A 21,567-nucleotide genomic window follows, 5' to 3' on the forward strand; every position below is an offset into this window, starting at 1 on the left:
GACAGTTCCAAGGCACTGTTAAAAGGCCAAGGAGTGGGCAGTGGCGTAAATCCAGGAAATCTCCGCCCCTTCCCCAAAATAGTTGGAAGAGTCCTCCCACTCATTAGCATATGAAATTACCCAGCCTATAAAAACTAACCATGCCACATTTCACAGCCACATTCGTCCTCTGTGATGGCCCACACTCTGTCTGTGGAGTGTGCTTCTCTCTGTATCTGAATAAATCCACTTCTTACCTATCACTTTGTCTCTCACTGAATTCTTTCTGCGATGAGACATCAAGAACCTGAGCTTCATTAGGTCCTGAAACCAGGTACTGTGGGTTTTGGCTGGGTTCAAGTCCCAGCCATGTGGTTTCAAGTCCAAAGCAGGGTTTTGACTGGGTTTGAGTCCCAGCCATGTGGGTTCGAGTCCCACTCTGTGGTAAATGGTTTCAAAACTATTGGAGGTTCAACCTCAGCATCAGTTCCTCCAATGAATATTCAGGATTGATTTCCTTTAGGACTGACTGGTTTGATTCCTTGAAGTCCAAGGGACTCTCAAGAGTATTCTATAACACTACAGCTCAAAAGCATCAGTTCTTCAGGGTTCAGATTTCTTTATGGTCCAACGCTCACATCCATACATGACCACTGGACAAATCACAGTTTTGATTATACAGACCTTTGTCAACAAAGTATGTCTCTGCTTTTTAGTACACTGTCCAGGTTTGTCATAGTTTGCCTTCCAAGGAGCAAGCATCTTTTAATTTCACGGCTGCAGCTGCCATTTGCAGTGATTTTGGAGCCCAAGAAAACAAAATCTGTCATGTTTCCATTGTTTCTCTATCAATTTGCCTTGAAACGATGGGACTGGATGTCATGATATTAGTTTTATAATGTTGAATTTTAAGCCAGATTTTTCACTCTCCTCTTTCACTTTAATAAGAGACTCTTTAGTTCATCTTTGATTTCTGCCATAAGGGTGGTGTCATCTGCATATCTGAGGTTATTGATATTTCTCCTAACAAGCTTGATGCCAGCTTGTGCTTCATCCAGCCCAGCATTTTGCATGATGTAATCTGCATGTAGTTAAATAAGCAGGGTGACAATATACAGCCTTGACCTATTCTTTTCCCAATTTGGAACCAGTCCGTTGTTCCATGTCTGGATCTAACTGTTGCTTCTTGACCTACATACAGGTTTCACAGGAGGCCAGTAAAGTGGTCTGGTATTCCCATCTCTTTAAGAATTTTTCACAGTTTGTTGTGATCCACACAGTCAAACGCTTTAGTGTAGTCAATGAATCAGAGTACATTTTTTTCTGAAATTCTCATTTTTTTCTATGATCCAATGTATGTCCGCAATTTGATCTCTGGTTCCTCTGCCTTTTCTGAATCCAGCTTGTATATCTGAAGTTTCTTGGTTCACATAATATTAAACCTAGCTTGAAGGATTTTGAGCATTTACTTTGCTAGCATGTAAAATGAGTGCAATTGTGTGGTAGTTCAAACATTCTTTGGCATTGCCTTTCTTTGGGATTGGAATGAAAACTGACCTTTTCCAATCCTGTGGCCACTGCTGCATTTTCCAAACTAGCTGGAATACTGAGTATGGCACTTTAACAGCATCATCTTTGAGGATTTGAAATACCTCAACTGGAATTCCATCACCTCCGCTAGCTTTGTTTGTAGTGATGTTTCCTAAGGCCCACTTGACTTTACACACCAAGATGTCTGAATCTAGGTGAGTGATCACACCATCATGGTTATCTAGATCATTAAGATCTTTTCTGCGCAGTTCTTCTCTGTATTCTTACCACCTCTTCTTAGTATCTTTTGCTTCTTTTGGGTCCATACTATTTCTGTCCTTTATTGTGCCCATCTTTGCATGAGATGTTCCCTTGGTATCTCTAATTTTATTGAAGAGATCTCTAGTTTTTCCCATCCTATTGTTTTTCTCTATTTCTTTGCATTAGTCACTTAGGAAGGCTTTCTTATCTCTCTTTGCTCTTCTTCAGAACTCTGCATTCAGATAGGTATATCTTTCCTTTTCTCCTTTGCCTTTTGTTTCTCTTCTTTTCTCAGCTATTTGTAAGGGCTCCTCGGACAACCATTTTGCATTTCTTTTTCTTGGGGATGGTTTGTTCACTGCCTCCTGTACAATGATTTGAAACCTGCATCCATAGTTCTTTAGGCACTCTGTCTATCAGATCTAATCCCTTGAATCTATTTGTCACTTCCACTGTATAAGCATAAGGGACTGGATTTAGGTCATAGCTGAATGGCCTAGTGGTTTTCCCTACATTGTTCAATTTAAGTCTGAATTTTGCAATGAGGAGTTCATGATCTGAGCCACAGTCAACTCTCCATCTTAGGGATTATTGCCCACAGTGGTACATATAAGGGTCATCTGAATTAAATTCACCCATTCCAGTTCATTTTAGTTCACTGATTCCTAAAATGTCAATGTTTACTCTTGCCATCTCCTGTTTGACCACTTCCAATTTACCTTGATTCATGGACATAACATTCCAGGTCCTTATGCCATATTGTTCTTTACAGCATTGGACTTTACTTTCACCACCAGATACACCCACAGCTGGGCACTGTTTCTGCTCTGGCTCAGCCTCTTCATTCCTTCTGGAGCTATTTCTCCACTCTTCTCCAGTAGCATATTGCATACCTACTGACCTGGAGAGTTCATCTTTCAGTGTCATATCATTTTGCCTTTTCATATTGTTTATGATATTCTCAAGGCAAGAATGCTGAAGTGGTTTACCATTCCCTTCTCCAGGGCATCACAATTTGTCAGAACTCTCCACCATGACCCGTCTGTTTTGGGTGGACCTACATGGCATGGCTCAAAGTTTCATTCAGTTAGACAAGGCTGTGATCCATGTGATCAGTTTGGTTAGTTTTCTGTGATTGTGGTTTTCATTCTATCTTTCCTTAGTGGATGAGGATAAAAGGTCTGTGGACACTCCTGGGACTTTGGTTAATGTGCTCTCATACCTGAGAGACTGAGCCACTCTCAATAAGAAAATAAAATCCAGTTTCAGATCTGTGAAACCAATGTCCAAACAGAGCCAGAATTTGGCCAGTGAGTTGAAGTAAAAGCCAACTTACAAGATCTTTTTCATAGCCAACCATAGGTTTCCTTAATGGTAAACTTATATGACTTTACCCCTGTAATGATAAGAGCTATTATTTAGTATCTGTTTTGCACTAAACACTTTAAATCATCATCTTGCCTAATCCTTAAAACTGCACCGATGAGATAAGCTTTATTTCCTTGTTTTATATGCTAGGAAATGGCAACTCAGAGAAGATGAATCATGAGCCCAAGAACTAGGAATAGGCTCTGAGTCTACCTGCATCCAAAGCCCTTACACACCTTACTCCAGCAATGATTTTCAAGCTCAGATTGGCCCAGAGGTCAGACATCAAACAAACAGGCAAGGTTGAGGCCAATAAGAAACCACACTTTTTAGCTAGTACAAAAACGTGCTGGAGGAAGTTTGGCTTTGTTTTCTACAAGTTGAATTTGACCTGTTTGATGCTGATTTGCCTCTCAGAGAAAGCACTTAAGAAGAGGAGGGGAACATACGCTCCAAAATAAGGTGAGCTAAGAAGTTTCTGCCTGTTGATGAAAGCATGTACATTTTCTAGGGTCAAATGCATCCTCTTAAGAAGAACGTGTCTTCTGAAGGGTTTCCTTTAGTGAATTAGCACACTGTATTGTAAACGCCTCTCCTTTAGACTAAAGTTCTTGAGAGTAGGAACTAAAAACCTAAAACAGCCCAGCACACTTAAAAATATATAAGGAGCAGAATGATGGGTGAATGAGGAAGAGAAGGAATAACATCCAGCCACTCGTTGGGGGAGCAGCCAGGGGCTCTTGGCCCTGTGGCCATCCACCTAATACATTATGATTCCACAAACAGAGATTGTTGGACAAATGACCGGTTTAAAGATCTGATCCAAGATGTTTCAACACGGCTTAATGGACCATTAGTGACTATGCCTCAGAAATTCAGTGCAAGAACAAAGACGTTTAACACGGCCTCTAAATACAAAGGGCACAAACAGCAGTTCACACAAGAAGAGCTATAGATCACCAAATGAAAAAGGGCAACCTCTCTCATGATCAAAGGAACACAAACTAAACTAAGAATCGATTTTAGGGGATCTAGCAAATAGGCCACATTTTAAAAAATGTTTGTGTCTTTTAAAGGAATACTCAGGATTAGAAAGGATGTCAGCAAATGGCCAATATGACAGATTGAAAGTTGGGCCAGCATTTTGGGGTAGATAAGTTGGTAGTATGGATCAAAAGACCTAAGAGTATCTGTATCTTTGAATCTGTGTTTTTACTATAACCATTTATCCTATCAAAGATGGGTACAAAAACTTATGTATAAAAATGCTTATTTAGAATAACAAAAAAAAAAAATTTGGAGCCAACAGCTTAAACCAAGGAACTGATTAAATATATCTTATAACAGAATGCTATGCAGTCATCAAAAACCAATTTCTCAAAAGGTTGATTTGGGAAATGTTTGCAACATCTCAAAGTGAAAAAAGCAGGTTTCAAAGCAATGCTTAAAAAACCATTTAAGTTTTATTAGCAAAAATCTACATTTTCTATATTTTTCCTCTGTATTTTCTCTTCTCTATGCTCAAGTATATACTTAAAAAATAAAATTTATTGTTTTATTTTGAAAATAGTAGGTCTCACAAATCCAATCAACAGTAACCTTTGACACTCAGGAGGGACTTCATCCTATCTCCTCACTCTTTGTTTATTCCTGACAGTAGCCCTGATTGGGAAAGAGATGAAATGACTTGTCCATACTAACTACTAACTAAACACCAGAGCTGGCTTCACACTCATCTCACTCACATCAAGAGTTTAATTCTTTTCATTACACTAGAGATAAATATACCCTTGTGAGTGCTCAGTTCTGTCCGACTCTTGGCAATCATATGGACTGCAGCCTGCTAGGCTCCTCTGTCCATGGGATTATGCTGGCAAGAACACTGGAGTAGTTTGCCATTTCCTCCTCCAGGGGACCTTCCCAACCCAAGGATGGAACCTGCATCTCCTGCACTCCTTCACTGGCAGGCAGATTCTTTTCCACTTGAGCCACCTGGGGAGCCCAATAGGTACACATTTCCAAAATTCATCAGATCTCATGGTGAACTTCTCAGAGTTCACATAACCCAACTGCTTTTGAAAATGGCAAATGTAATTATGCCATGTGCTGAGATGTAAATATTCCCCAATGAGAGACCCCAGTAGCTAGCATATGTTTTAAATTCAAATTCTTCCAAAAGAAATTCTTTAAGTTATAATATGTACAGTAATGAAGAGTTTTGTTTTGTAAGCATTTCCCCAGAATCATGAAAGTACATTCTTCTTTGTAAATTATACATGGCATAATTACAACAAGACGGGCCATGCTTTGGGTCTCATTTCAAAGTGATTCCATTTTAAAGCATTCCCTTTAATAAACACAAAACACCAGCCTCCACTATGAAACTATTTGGAATTATCGAACTATATTTTTAAAGGGTAGATACTAACTGTAGGATTAATAACCAGTTTTCAAAGCCTTACTTTATTCTATAAAAACTCTTTTTATCATAATCATAAGATCAGGAATTAAGAGAGTTGTGAAAACGGCAGTGGCAAGAACAGTTAACAACTAGAGAGTACGCTGTCCTAGCTTGTGGGTGAACCATCAAAGAGGAGTTTAGAATATATCAATATTCACCATCATTTCTCCAGAGAAGAAATGATTTCTCTAGCTTTTTCTACAACTGTCCATCTCCTCACATACATGAAACATTTCGGGATGGCCTGATACATAATAAGAGCTCCATAAATGTTTGCTGGCTAGCTGTGAAGCCAGTGAGAAAGACCCCCTCCCCTCACCCCTACTCTTATCACAGATTAGATATCCCTGTAGGCTAGGGAGGCTTTTTGGATTGGGAAGGGAAGAGGGTATTTCAAGACTTGGGAACAAGAGAGTGAAACCAAGCAGAGGAAAATGAGTAAATGAGCTTGATTATACCAAAAGGGAGGGACAGATGTTCCTCCAAGCAGTGATTTTAAAAGACTGGTCTGGAGGTGGGGTACAGCAGGGTGAAAAGGAAAAGAGAAGATGAAGGACCCCCTGTGAGCAGATGCCGCAGTGCAGGAGGTAGATGAGGACCAAGGTGAGGTCACTGGGAAGAGGTGCAAGAGATATCAAATAAATAGAAAACATGAACCAGCCAATGTGAAGATAGTACAGGTGAGAAAACCAAGGAAGCAGAGATGAGCACAATTTGTGGAGAACCCTGACAATCCACTAAGGAGAGGAAGGAGAGTTTTCAGGAGGAAGAAGGTGGTCACCATCCCCAGAGGAGCCATGGAGGAGGAACACAGGAAGCCAGGATTCAGCATCAGGACTGCTGCTGTGGACCCGAGGACCAAAAGGCAGGGTTCAGAAGGGGTGAGTGGTGAGACAAGGGATGCAGTAAGTATACTCTACAGAATGAACTAAGAAGCTGGAGAGTTTTCAAGACTGGGGAGACCCTGTTGGGGACATAAGATGGAAGAACAAGCAGAGAGGGAGGGGTATCAGGGATGAAGGAAGAATGGATGGGCACCCGAGGGCTGAGAACCAAAGAGCTCAGCTCTCACAACCTCAGGAGGAAGTCTACCTGGTAAAGGGACAGGACAGGCAGAGAGGCAGCCTGGGCTGGTGGAAAAGGAAAGGAAGTGCCTTTCCCTCACTGCTTCTCCTGCAGATCGAATCTGCTCTTCCTTCATTCTAGGAACTGCAAGAGCCCCTCTGATGCAGGAAGGTGCCTCCCCACTAGCAGCTCAGTTGACACTTCTCCCTGGGCCTTGTGGCTGAGTACTAATCCCTCCAGCCTCAGGCTGAATGCCCTTTCCTTCCTTCCTTCCTGCCTCCCTCCCTTCCTTCTTGATGGAGGCCTCCTCCTCTGAGCACACCCAGCAGAGCTGGCTCTGCCCTCCTCTTCATCAGGCACCCGCACCTGTCCCTTGGCGCTTCCCTTACAGGCTCACCACCTCCTAACCAGTGATGCGTTCTCTGGTCATATCACAACTGTCTTCCCTCATGTTAGATTGAAACATTAGACTGTAAGCTCCATGAGGGCAGGGACCTGTTCTTTTAATTCACTGTTATACCCTAGACTCCAGCACAGTAGCTTTCCCTGAGTAGACACTCAGGAAGCCCCTTCAGGTAAACAAGTGAGTGAGTTAGACTCTGCCTCGTACTCTCACACACATGGGGTGGACCGTCTCGGGCACCAGTGGTTCCCAGGACCTGGCCCCCAGGAGGTCTTCCCTAAGAGCCTGCCTGCTGATGAGCTGCCTGCCTGGCTAGAGATGGTGGTAACCTCCCCCCATACCCCCACAGGGCCCCAGTTCCCTGTTGGGTATCAGGACAGCTGGAGACCCCAAGCTCTCAGACCCTGTGATGATAAGAGACCTGTGAGAACAGTTCTGCAGGCTCAGTACCTTCTCCTAAGGGCCAGGTCCCATCATGGGCACAGGGAGATGGAGGAGAGTGAGAGAGCTCCTGTCCTTAGGGGCCTCTGGGCCTCTGAAGGGAGACAGAAACAGGCTGAAGAATAAAGCGAGGGTATGTACAGCACCAACTCTGAGGGGGGACTGCTCCCACTATGGAGAACTTAGCAGGTGCCAACTTCACTGGAAATGCTTCACAACAATGGCTTCATGTAACTCCTCACAGTGCCCCTAAGTGAGTCCAGAGGTGGGAGTCTCCAAGTGGGCTCTAACCCCCACCAGAAGCTGTTATAAATGGCAGATGGCATGGTTGAGCATTTATTAGGGTCCAGGCCCATATAAAGCCTTTTATAGGCAGCACCTCATGGCTATCACATTCTCATGAGCTACGTATGACAGTAGATGAGCTCTCCTCACATACGTTTCACAGTTGAGACACCTGAAGCTGTTTCAGAGAGGTTACAAGATTTGTCCAGGCTCAAAGCTTGGACGTAACAGAACTGGGATGAAACTAGGTGTGTGGGACTCCAGAGTTAACTATGAGGCTGCAGGTAAGGAAGCACGTAGCCACTGGTAGAACCATGAGGTAGTGATGGATCATCACTAGTTGAGAAAGGGCACGGCAGAGCTGGCATAGGCGATGGGCATGGGTGATGGGCAGCTTTCTCTTTCAACTTGAGGAAAGTCAGGCAGCACAAAAGGGTAAGTGCAAGTGGTCCAGAGGGGTCCAGGTGCAGGTCCGCCCAGGCTTCTCGGTGAGAGGACACAGCTGCAGTCAGCTGGCCACCACCAGTGGCCAGGACTTCTTTTTCTATGAGTCAGACCACAGGCAGCTCCGCAGACCCTGGGCCTGGAGTGGAGAGGACTGCACATGTAATCCAAGCCAGATTCACGCTATTCCTGCATGTATCTGTGTCACAGCTTCTTTTTTTTTCTCTCCCTGTGCCCAGGGAAGGAGAGGGAAATGGTGAGGAGACCAACAGCACCACTGCATGAGGACTGGAGCCAGCTACCTGCAGGCCAGCTCCCCCAGACAGGGTGCTGTGAGCTGGAATCAGAGAAGACCTGGGGAAGACACGAGATCTTCACACCATCCAGAAAGCCACTTCCGAGTAGAGACTCCTGTATACAAGGCACAGTGGCAGATACTTCTCTGCAAGGTGGTTGCTTTTCCAGAAGAAATGGGCAGATGGAGAGAAGGATGGCCAACCTGGAACAGGGCAAGTGTAGGTAGGAAGGGACGAATGAATAGCCATGACCAGAGAGAATGCTCTCCTGGGCCTCTGCTCTCCCAAGCCTCTGGCCACAGTCCAACGTGGCTGGCCTGGCCTGTTCACCACAGCCTAGCAGTGGGGCATCCAGCACCTATGACTGGTTGGGAGGAAAGCCCAGTCCTCAGGTCACTGTGTACCCTTGCCCTCCCTTGTCACATGAATGAATCTCCCCCAAGCCTTGCCGGTGAAAGCAGCTCTTTTGCCCATTTCCTGTTTGCCCATTTATTTTTAATCCTCTCTAACATTGAAAGAAGCTATTAATAAATATAGGAATGAGATTACCAGGCAATTTAACCTGACTTCTGACTTATGCTCTCCTGAATGCACATCATGCCTGCCTTGCCTAGCCTGTTGATTCTTTTCCTAGATTAAAAGAAGTAAATATGAAGAAATAAAGAATGACTAGCTCTCTACTCCCATCAGCCCCCTTAGCAATTCTGTGGGCAGATCACGTGGGCAAGACCACACTGAAGAGTCAGCCAGTCTGCACGCGAGTGGAAGATGAGGCAGAGTCCAACCTCCTGCTTCAATGAGTCACTGTTATGCTCAGTTACTCAGTCATGTCTGACTCTTTGCAACTTCACGAACTGTAGACTGCCAGGCTCCTCTGTCCATGGGATTCTCCAGGCAAGAATACTGGAGTGGGTTGCCATGCCTTCCTCCAGGGGATCTTCCAGACCCATGGATTGAACCCATGTGTCTTGTATCTCCTGCACTGGCAGGTGAATTCTTTGCTGCTACCACAACCTGGGAAAGCCCATGACTCACTGACTTTCCCTTTTCCCTTTATGAACTATCATGGCTGGGACATGAGTCTATCAGAAGATTGCCAGCTTTTCTGATTAAAGTAACTTTCCATTCTATTGACACTTGCCTTTTGATTATTGACTTTTGAGTGGCAAGCAGCTGAACCTGGGTTTGGTAACACTGAGACCATGCCTAACTCAAGCTGGAACATTAGGGTGGGTCATGGGTCTGAAGCACCTCACCTACAGTGCCTTGTTGACCACCCAATTCACTTTCTCTCTTTGGCTAAGCTCTACAAGGGTGGTAAGGAACGCTTAGAAAGGAAAGACCAACTGCTAAGGTGGGAGCAGGGCTGCATTTTCTCTCTGTTTTGATGCCCTCTGTGCATCATGAGAAATAGAATATTTCCTGCCATACCTGTAAACAAAGGAGATCACAGTCTTTAGCAACTGCAGCCACCACAGATGGTGAGCTGGGGAGCCCTGAGGGAACTCAAGAAGGAAAGAATACCTGCCATCTAGCAGCCATCAGACTGCAGATACCCCCTATGATGAGCCCTGAAGCAACTCAGCATGAGAAAATACAAAGCACTGGCCCCAACAGCTGAGTGCACATCAAAGGAATGATTTTAGTGAGCTCAGACTCTAGCATCTTCCTATACATATAAAAGCACTAAATTCCTAAACTTGAGGTATCTGGTTTTCTTTAATTAACAATAATCTTTGATGTTCAGACTATCTGCCCTTTGTTGCAAAACTTATATGTTACCTGGCCCCTCTCCCAGCCTTCTTGGAGCAGTTCTCTCAGAGTCACTTGAGATGCTGTCTCCCAGGCCTTGAAGTCCTAAAAACTCCCACCAGATAAAACAGAACTCTCAACTTTTCTATTGTGAATATTTTTAAAATCCACAGTTAGATGCTGTTCTGTACTGGGAATTAACTAGGGAACAAGACGGATGTGGAGTTTGCTCCATAAAGCCCTCCACTAAGGAACAGAACCCAGAGCCAGGCAAAAAGGAGGGCACCATGAGAATGAACCTGATGGTGGTGAGAGAGAAAGCTGGGCCAACATAAGTCCTGTGCCCTGGCAGCAGCAAAAGGCCAAGCAATACTCGGGAGCAGAGGCTGAGGAATAGTCTATCCATTTTTCTGAAGGGAAGGGACCTGCCTAGACCTGCTGGGCCCTACATTTTTTGCTGTTGTTGTTCAATCAGTCGTATCCAACTCTTTGTGACCCCACAAACTGCAACAGAACAGGCTTCCCTATCCTTCACTATCTCCCAGAGATTGCTCAAACTCATGACCATTGAGTCAGTGTTGCCATCTAACTGTTAGGTAGTTAGAATAGGAAAAAGGAGTCCAAAATAGTGGTGGCTAAAAGACAAAGAGAGGAAAAAGCCCTCAAATATAGAATAAAGGAAGGTCTGAGGACCAGAGTGAGAATCTCAGATAAAAGAAACAGCCCTCCTGGCTAGCCCAATTTACACAGGGCAGGCTCAGGGGGAGGGAAAAAAAAAACATATAAAAAGAGGAGCCAAAATTGAGCTTATCTCTTCTCCTCTCTTCTTTTGGGTCGGCTTGCCCTCACACCTCGAGGATGTACTTTCCTTTGCTTGCCAAATAAAACTGAGCTAAAACCGAGCTGTAACACTAGTCCACAGTTTAAACTGAGCTTTGATCGAGCTGTAACAATGATCCATCCATCACTTCAAATTTTTGCTGCAGTGAGACAGAAACGAGGAAATTACACACTCCCCTGATACAACCATCTCAAATCTGTCTCTCCCTTCTCCTCCTGCCCTCAATCTTTCCTACCATCAGGGTCTTTTCCAATGAATCAGCTCTTCACATCAGGTGGCCAAAGTATCAGAGCTTCAGCTTCAGCATCAGTCCTTCCAATGAATATTCAGGGTTGATTTCCTTTAGGATTGACTGGCTTGATCTCCTTACAGTCCTAGGGACTCTCAAAGAGTCTTCTCCAGCACCATAGTTTCAAGGCATCAATTCTTTGTCTCAGCTTTCTTTATAGTCCAACTCTCATATCTGTACATAACTACCAGAAAAACCATAGCTTTGACTATATGGACCTTTATTTTCTATCAATTCTTATCTGCCGAGTAGCCTAAGTAGGGGCTGATCACACAATTGCAGGTTTCTGCTTTCCATGTCCTGACCAATGTCTTTTGCCCAACTTAGGAGTTCTGGAGAAATGGAGAGAAGAGTAATCAACAAAGACTTCCTCCTTTCCCATCCAGGAAGCCCCTTCAGACTCTCCCCTGCCCCTCCTTCCCCCAGGCTCCTTCTCTGTGCTCCCCCTGCCTCTCTTCCACCAGGACACATATGACACAACTATCATGACTGATCTGTCTGTCTCCTTCCAACAGGGAGCTCTCTGAGGGTAGTGTGCCCAGCTACCAGCACAGAGCTCAGAAGAGGTACTGCAGTGAATGAATGAATACCGCCATTCCTTCTCATCTCCCAAGCAGGTGGATGCGCTTTGCAGCTCAAAGAGCTCAGGCCACTCAGAGCAAGGAAAGAACAGGGTAGGAGTGAAGCCCTTCAGCCTCAGCAGCTTTTCCTGCTCCAGGCATTCCGGCTGCCCTGAGCACTGCCCCAGGCTAAGTCTCCAGGGAATCTGCTTCATAAACACTTACTTAGCAAGACATTTAAAACGCTATTGATTTCTCTCCTCCAAAGCAGAGGTGAGACAGTGATAGACACGGTGAGCAGTTAGCAACAATGAGTCCCCTCCACCCCCTAAGCAGAAGTTATTTCCCTTTCAGATTACCAGCCTGGCAGCCCTGGGAGAGATGCAACGCACTAATGGAAGCAGCCGCTAGAACCAGCAGGTGCTCTGGCTCCGATAGCGGCAATTAGAGGCTTAAGCTCCCTTTTCTATGAGACAATGAAAAATAAAGCTGATTTCAGACAGTATACTTGCTTGCAAGGCATCTTTCCCTCCTATTAAGGAAAAAAGACAGGAGGCCACACCTTTCTGGGATCCAGGATCAATGTCAGGCCACCATAGGCAACACTTTTAAACCCATCCTAGGTGTTGGACAGGTAACTCCATGGGATCCAGTAGCAGGGACATGAAGGTGCATAAAAACAGAGCCCTTGCCCTGCTGTGGCCAACCTACATTGAACAGAGCACCTGTACATCATATTGGTCAGACGATGCCACACTAGAATTACAGCCCCATGGCAGCAAATCTTCCTCCCTATTCCCTAGTGTTGGGGTCTGCTACAGACTGAATGCATGTGTCCCCCCAAATTCATTAAAGCTCTGACCCTAAATATGATGATGACATTAGAAGATGGGGCTTTCGAAAGGTCATGAAGTTTAGAAAATGTCACAAGTGTGGCGCCTCCCCAGTGGAATTAGCTCCCCTATAAGAAGAGGAAGGAGAAGGCAATGGCACCCCACTCCAGTACTCTTGCCTGGAAAATCCCATGGACGGAGGAGCCTGGTAGGCTGCAGTCCATAGGGTAGCTAGGAGTCGGACATGACTTAGCGACTTCACTTTCATTTTCATGCACTGGAGAAGGAAATGGCAACCCATTCCAGTGTTCTTGCCTGGAGAATCCCAGGGACGGGAAGCCTGGTGGGCTGCCATTTATGGGGTCGCACAGAGTTGGACACAACTGAAGTGACTTCGCACAAGAAGAGGAAAAGGCCACAACCCCAACTCTCTCCACCATGATGTGAATAGATACAGAGAAGGTGGCAGTCTGTAAGCCAGGAAGAAGGCCCTCACCAGTAATAGAATCCACTGTTCCCTGGGTCACAGACTCCCAGCCTCCAGAACTAAGAGAAATACATGCTGTTTAAGCCACCCTATTGGCAGTATTTTGTCACAGCAGACCTGAACTAAGACAGGGTCCCAGAACTTTGCACAACGCCTGTCTCATAGCAGGTGCACCATCAACATGCTTTGAATTAATTTCTACATGAGTTAGGGTAATGGTAGCTACTGCCACAGATAATCTGCAACATCTAAGTGGTTTAATGTAAAAAGTATATAAACATTCACTGTCCCCTCCAATGAAGACAAGGGAGTTGCAAGACCATCAAAAATATAATCTTGGCCTCATTCACAGATATCTCTAAGGTGGGCTCTGCCCCTTAAACTCATAGTTTCCTGATATATAAATATGTATTGGCAATAATAAACACAGAATGCAGCTTCAGAAAGCTCAGTCAACTTACACCCAGTATTTGAGGGCCAAGGCACAGTGGAGAAGGGAGAGGTAAACCAAGGTGCCAGCCTCAGTCATGGATGGAGTACTACCAGGGGCTGCATTTACATATTTTAATGAGCACATGGATGGGGGTTCGTGGAAGAAGCAACATCAGATTTGTCACAGAATAGAAAGATGCCGCTGGGAACGACGCACTAGGGACCAGCTGAGATGTGTGCTCTCGCCTGAGGGGGGAGCCATCTCTCTGGTGGGCCTGTCATTTGGGGAACGCTATGCAGAAGCCCTCAGGAGTGGTTTGAAGGGGAAAAAAAGCACTGAGTTAATTCCTTTCTGCTTCTGACGTGGAGAGGGCAAGACAGTTGAAGCAGCTATTCTAAATCCATGCGTCTGGTCACAAACTCTGGGACTCGTGAATGACCTCACTGGATCCCAAACTGCTCTGTCTTGGGGGAAATATGTACCTCCATGTCCCCAGGAACCTCCCAGGATACAAGATGCTCGTATCAGGCAGGGAAGGAGCAGGTGAGTGACAACACCCAGAAGTGGGGCCGGGAAGAGGGAACGATCACAACACACAGGATCTACATCTTTCCTTTTCCTCCCAAAGAAATATTTTCAATGCCAAGGCTTCAACTGCCTGTGTAGTTTGGAAGTGAAGAAAGAGGGGGTGGAATTGGGATGATTCAGGAGGAAGATAAGGAAGAAAGCAGGAAAGAAGAAAGGGAGTATCTACTTAGTGCCAAAACAAAAGAATGCTGAGAAGCTTTGCAGTGGCTTTGGTTTGCTTCTCTGTCCTCTCTGGGTCTCCTGAACTTTTCAGGGCAATGGTAATTTTCCAACAAAGATTGACAGTGATATAAACCAAGGTAAGACCTTGTGGGCCAGGACTGTCTGTAAACAAATGAGCACCATTTCTTTGGTATTCTGAGCAATTAATAACCACACGTGCATGTGTGCTAAGTCGCTTCAGCCATGTTTGACTCTTTGCAACTCTGTGGACTGTGGCCTACCAGGCTCCTCTGTCCATGGGATTCTCCAGGCAAGGATACTGGAGTGGGTTGCCATCCCCTCCTCCAGGGGATCTTCCTGACCCAGGGATCAAACCCACATCTCCTACATCTCCTGCATTGGCAGGCAGGTTCTTTACCACTAGCGCCACCTGGGAAGCCCTAATAAGCACATAACGCAATGCTTATTTTTATACTTGTCATTGAAATTTAATAAATGTATGAACTTTCACCACTGTAAGGTATAAGTGCTCTGAGAGCAGAAACTGATGCTGTCTACATTTGTCTGTATTCCTGCATACAGCAGGGATCAAGAAGGGCTTTACAATTTTGATTTAACACAATGGCACCCCACTCCAGTACTCTTGCCTAGAAAATCCCATGGACAGAGGAGCCTGGAAGGCTGCAGTCCATGGGGTCGCTGAGGGTCGGACACGACTGAGCGACTTCACTTTCACTTTTCACTTTCACGCATTGGAGAAGGAAATGGCAACCCACTCCAGTGTTCTTACCTGGAGAATCCCAGGGACGGGGGAGCCTGGTGGGCTGCCATCTATGGGGTAGCACAGAGTCGGACACGACTGAAGCGACTTAGCAGCTTAGCAGCAGCTGACGACACAAACTAGAAAGGTTGCTGTTCAATGAACCCTCCTATTACCAGTTGTAATGTAGCTGATGATGGTGACGATAACAGTGATGCTAATAATGGTGTTTACTGTGTGGTGATCTTACCAGGCCTCTTTCCAAGCACTTTACATTGATGATTCCATTTACACCTCAAAACAACTCCATGAGGCCATAGCATTATCCGTATCAACATTCTTCCAATGAAAACATGAATTCAAATGGGTTAAAGTATTTGCCAAAAAGTCATCCAAAGAGTAGATTTCTAGACTAACACAGATCTGTCTGAATCCAGAAGCAAACTTTCTCCCAACTCTGCTTTTCTGCCTGTCACGCCATGGTTTTTACAACAGGGACATTCCGCTCACATCAGGAGCCCTGGGCATAAAAAAAGGACACTCAAGGCATGTGCAGACAAAGCAAACTTGAATTTCAAGATTCAAACGTGAATCTTGATCCTGGGGGGGACTTCAGTGTCCAGGTCCATGATGGCCTGATGGATGCTTGAATTTCAGTTAGTACTTTTCTGCAATGTCACCCCAGCCTGCATGCTATCCTGCAGAAGACCTGAGTTGGAAGATGCAGTTCAGATCATAAATTCTCATCCACTGTCCTGATACCCCCACAAATGCAGGGCATCCTTGCACGAGGGCCCTTCAGCCCATGAGCAGGGCCCATAGATTCAGCAAGCATGTCTTTTTTAACTATGGCCCCGAGGAAGGCACAGCTCAGGCATCAGAGCCTGAGAAGGATTTAGGCCATCCACCCGCTGCTGCTAGAAGCTACTACTGAGCAATGGCACAGGGCAGGCCCTGCAGGAGAAGAACAGAGCACTCAAAGGGAACTCTGGCTCCTGCCCGCTCCCCCTCAAAGGGAACCCACGCACCCAGGACAAGGCTGCACAGTCACAGGTGTTCAGGTGACTGGCTGGTCATCTGAACAACAGCCTCCTTCCCATGCCAGGCTTCCTCAGGTTACGGTTGGACCAAATGCCCCCAACAAGGAACCCATTCATTGTAAAAAGGTTTGAAAAGTAATAACCCAAGCTGCTGGCTTGGGTCAGCCAAGGCTGACTTCCAGGAGAGCTTCTCTAAAGGTTAATGTGGAGCTGTCATGCACAGCTAGACTTCCACTCAAGGCTTCTGTTGTTCCCTGTGTGCTTGTCTCCCTGCTGTGGCTCTGTCCAGCAGCTGTCCAGTGCCTGCTGGCCACTGGTACCAGCAGAGACTGGGCTCAGAGCCTGGAGCAAAAGGCTGATTGGCTTCCTGCTGAAGTGGGCCCGCCCCACAATCCAAAGAGGCGGGAAGGAGGGTGTTAACAGCAGGCTAGCACTTCATGAAGGCTTGGACAACTGTTATAATGCATCCTGATGAGCTCCATCTGCTGCCAATCTACACTGGGCATATGTCTCCTCGCCCCAGCACTGCATTTTGGCTGGAAAATTCATCACCAAGTATGTATCTGCCTTACAGAGAGGAGACAAGCACTGGAGACAGTCTTTAAGCATATCTGGGAGCAAAGGAAGGTAGGTGGGACAAAACATTCTGCAGAGATAGATCCACAAAATGCATAAAGGATTCGCCTTCCTGAAACATTCACCAACACCCAAGCTTCCAGACAACACCAGAGCAGAAAAGTGACCCACACGAGTCTTTACACTGCCTGCAGTCTTAGCTGAAACTATTTCATGAACTGCTTTTCTCGTTTCTGTTCGGTGTGGTCCCTGCTCTCATTCTCATTCAGTTCTGAATGTTTATCTCAAATCTCTGTTTTCTGGTTAAGAATAATCATTTCACAAACCACTTCATGTTAATGATCTTCGCTAGGAATCAGTTTTCTTTGGGGAACTATGAGTGTTTATCACCTCATGAGAGATGCTGAGACATAAGAGCCCACTGAGATGGCCATGCTTGGCCATCTACTGAACTCATAAACTGGCCAGTGGAGCTGTCCCCACACTGTGCTACCAGGCAATCAGCAACTGGTGAATGAGCACCTACTATGTGCTTAGCCAGCACTGGATTACCCAGACAAAGTACATGTGTCAGGCAAGAAGGCTGAGAACCAAATATACTTCCTTTTCAAAAAATATTTTGTATTACAAAATATAAAAAGAATTTTGTAATACTGAAGAAGGAAAACAAAGCAAGAGTGCTTATACCATGGGATTTCAAGACTTACTACAATACTGTACCCTTATAACTAGACAGTATGGTAATGGTAAAAAAAAAAAAGAAGAAGAAGAAAAATTGATCAGTGGTACAGAATAGAGGGCTGAGATGTAGATCCACACAAATAGAGTCAACTGATTTTTGGAAAAGGGGCAAAATCAATGAATTCCATTCAATGGAGAAAGAATAGTCTTTTCAATAAACAGTACTTGAGCAATTAGATGTCCAGATGCAAAACAATGAACCTAGACAGAGACCTTACACTTTACACAAAAATTAACTCAAAATGAATGATAAGCTTAAATGTAAATTGGAAAACTATAAAACTGCTAGAAGAAAACACAGGAGAATATCTGTGTGACCTTGGGTTTGGTGATAGTTTTAGATATGACACCAAAAGCCCAATTCATGAAAAAAAAAAGATTAAGTTGAATTTTTCAAAATAAAAAACGTCTGCCCTGTGAATGACACTATTAAGAGAAATAATACACATGACAGAGCCCAGGAGAAAAGATTTGTAAATGCGTATGTGACAAAGGACTTGCATCCAAAATGAAATCCTCTTACAACTGAACAACAACCCAATTAAAATTATACAAAAGATCAGAATAGACAACTCATCAAATAAGATGGAAAATAATCGTATGAAAAGATTCTCAACATGAATTGTCATTAGGGAAATGCATATTAAAACAACAATGGCATACCACCAACACACCTATTAGAATGTCGGGGGGAAAAATCATAAATACCAATTGCTGGCAAGGATGTGAATCAATAGAAACTCTCACTATGGCTGTAGGAATAAAATGGTATAGCTGCTCCACTTTGGAAGACAGTTTGGCAATTTTTTAAAAACTAAACATCTTACCACATAATCTAGCATTAGCATTCCTGGGTATTTACCCAACTGATGTGAAAACTTGTGGCAACACACACACGCAAAAAAAAAAAAAAAAAAAAAAACCTGCAGTCAAACATTTTTATCAGTTTCATTCATAATTGCACCAACTGGAAGCAATCAAGATGTCCTTTAATAGGTAAATGTATGAACAAATTATGAAACATCCATACAATGGAATGCTATTCAATGTTAAAAAATAAATGAAATATCAAAAACATGGATGAATCTTAAATGAATTGCTAAGTGAAAAAAGTACAAAAAGCTATCTACTGTCCAGTTCCACTTATAGGACATTTGAGAAAAGGCAAAACTGTAGAGCTCATAAATGGATGAGTGGTTCCCAGGGATTCTAGGTGGGAGAGTAGCAGTGGTTGAAACAGAGAAGCGAAGCAAGTTTTAAACTATTCTTTATGATACTACAACAAAAGAGTGGTTATATGACTGTGTGAATTTGTCAAAAGAACATTATAGCACAAAGACTGAACCTTAATGTATGTAAATTAAAATAATCATTTAGGAGGTTAGGAGCTCCCCGGATGAAAAGTAGAATGTGACAAAACAATCTAAGTGTACTACAGAGGTGCTGACCTGAGTAGCTTTGGCAACGAGCAGAGCCTTTAAGACTAAAAGCCAAAGGACTATACATAAACACTGTGCTCTTGCTGATAAAGTCATTATCCGGGAGGTAGGGATCAGTAATTTGATACCATTATCTGTATACACATGCCATAATTGCAGAATTAAGTAAATGGATGGTGAATGCTGGGAGTTTCTCACTGCTGGAGTGGGAGATTATAGACAAGCAAGGGAGAAAGCTATAATGATCTGTGTGGTGATGGATTAGAGCTAGAGACATCAGTATGAACTCATATTTAGCTTAATAGAGATGCAGATGAATACACACAGAAGGATTTACAAATGTGTATGTATACACAGACTTCCTTATTCTGTCAGCTGAGAGGGCAGAGAAGCGACATTGCCATAGTAATGCTCAGATATCCAGATCTTGGTTTCGTGTGTGTGTGTGTGTGTGTGTGTGTGTGTCGCTCTGTCATGTCTGACTCTTTGCGATCCCATGGATCATAACCGCCAGGAAGGAAGAAGAGGACCACAGAGATAAGTCCATGTTCATCTCATCATACCAAGGCTAAACTCATAAACTCACTCCTCTGTCCGTGGAATTCTCCAGGCAAGAATACTGGCGTGGGTAGCTGGCTGTTTCCTTCTCCAGGTGATCTGCCTGACCCAGGGATCAAACCCAGGTCTCCTGCACTGTAGGCAGATTCTCTACTGTCCGAGCCACCAGGGAAGCCAATGCTGTTCTCTAATAAAACTAAGCAGGGTTGCCTGGAGAAACAGTTGATTTTATGGCTGGGATAAGGAATCTACAAGTTGAGTCTAGAGCACTGTGTAGTGCCAGAAAGTAAAGAAGTACTCAAAAGAAAGCAAATAAAGTAAACCACAGTGGGAGTATATCAAAGGGACACAGGAGCCTCCAAAAAGAGCTCCCAGAGTCCAAAGCTGGAACAACGTCCTGATAGTTAGTATTCGATGATAACCTCAGGTATAAAATAAATGTCTGCTGCTGCCGCTAAGTTGCTTCAGTCGTGTCCGACTCTGTGCGACCCCATAGATGGCAGCCCACGAGGCTCCGCCGTCCCTGGGATTCTCCAGGCAAGAACACTGGAGTGGGTTGCCATTTCCTTATCCAATGCATGAAATAAATGTCTGTGAACCCATAAACTCACATTTGATTGATCAAATGAATGAATACATTAAATAAATAATTAAATCAGGAAGAAGAAACAAATCTGTTGGTGCAGAAGAATTCTAAATAATTTATGTAGACACTGTCCTCAAGGAAATAGAGCATTAATTCCCCACTTCTTAAGTGTAGATTGTGCATGGTGACCTCCACTCAAAGACCACATTATGAAAAGAGGAAAAAAGAGTAACATTACTGTGGAGAAACCTGGCAAACACCACCACAGCCAGATCAAGGTTCACATTCACAGTGATAAGTCAAGTTGATAGTATGTACTTTTGATAGGATGAGATGAACATGGACTTATCTCTGTGGTCCTTCTCCTAAAAACCCATCTCCCCAGGCTAATCATTAGAAAAGCATCTAACAAATCCCAACGGAGGGACATTCTAGAAAATAAGTGACCTGTACATCTCAAAACTGTCAAGGTCATCAAAAACAAGAAGAAAATAAGAAACTGTCACAGCCAAGAGGAGCCTTAGCAGATATAACAACTAAATGCAATATAGTGTCCGGGGTGGATTCCTGGAACAGAAACTGGAAATTCAGTTAAAACTAAGGAAATTTGAATAAAATGCAGATTTTAATTGAAAATAATGTATCAATATTGGTTCAGTAATTTTGACAAATTCAATGTAAGATGTAAGGGAAAAATGGCTGTGGGGCGTCTGGGAACTCTCTGTACCATTTCTGCAATATTTCTGTACATCTAAAAGTTTCCTAAAATTGGAAGTTTATGTGGGGACTTCCCTGGCAGTCCAGTGGTTAAGACCGCCTTTCAATGCAGGGGGTGTGGGTTTGATCCCTGATCAAGGAGCTAAGACCCCACATGCCTTGAGGCCAAAAAACCAAAATATAAAACAGAAGCACTATTGTAACAAATTCAATAAAAACTTTAAAAAATGGTCCACGTCAAAAAAAATAAAAATTTTAGGTAAAAAACATTAACACTGAATTAATGATTTGCAGAAATGGAATTTTGTTGGATACCAATTGCTGAAAAGAAGCGGTACGTGGTGCTATAAACATGAAAAATGACCAAGGATTGATGAAGCCAAGGAAACAGAGAGGGCCGTCTGCCATAGATGCCTGAGGAGACCAGCCACAGAGTCCAGGCCTTCACAAGCCCTGGTTCACACTGGTGCCTCAGTAGAACTTAAAAATGCCATACCATGGACATCTTAGTAAACAAATATCTTATGTACTCCATTCTGGAATGTTTATCCAGGTCATGCTACGTGTGTGCTAAGTCACTTCAGTTGTGTCCGACTCTCTGCAACCCTATGGACTGTAGCCCACAAAGCTCTTCTGTCCATGGGATTTCCCAGGCAAGAATACTGGAGTGGG

General features: G+C 44.1%; 1 protein-coding gene across 1 annotated transcript in view; it reads right to left on the reverse strand.

Moving 5' to 3' along the window:
• Window positions 1–21,567, reverse strand: part of SPOCK1 (SPARC (osteonectin), cwcv and kazal like domains proteoglycan 1) — a 579,344-nt gene that overhangs the window by 85,078 nt on the left and 472,699 nt on the right. The window lies entirely within an intron of this gene.

The sequence above is a fragment of the Bubalus kerabau genome, chromosome 1 (assembly GCF_029407905.1).
Source record: "Bubalus kerabau isolate K-KA32 ecotype Philippines breed swamp buffalo chromosome 1, PCC_UOA_SB_1v2, whole genome shotgun sequence".
Lineage (NCBI taxonomy): Eukaryota > Metazoa > Chordata > Mammalia > Artiodactyla > Bovidae > Bubalus > Bubalus kerabau.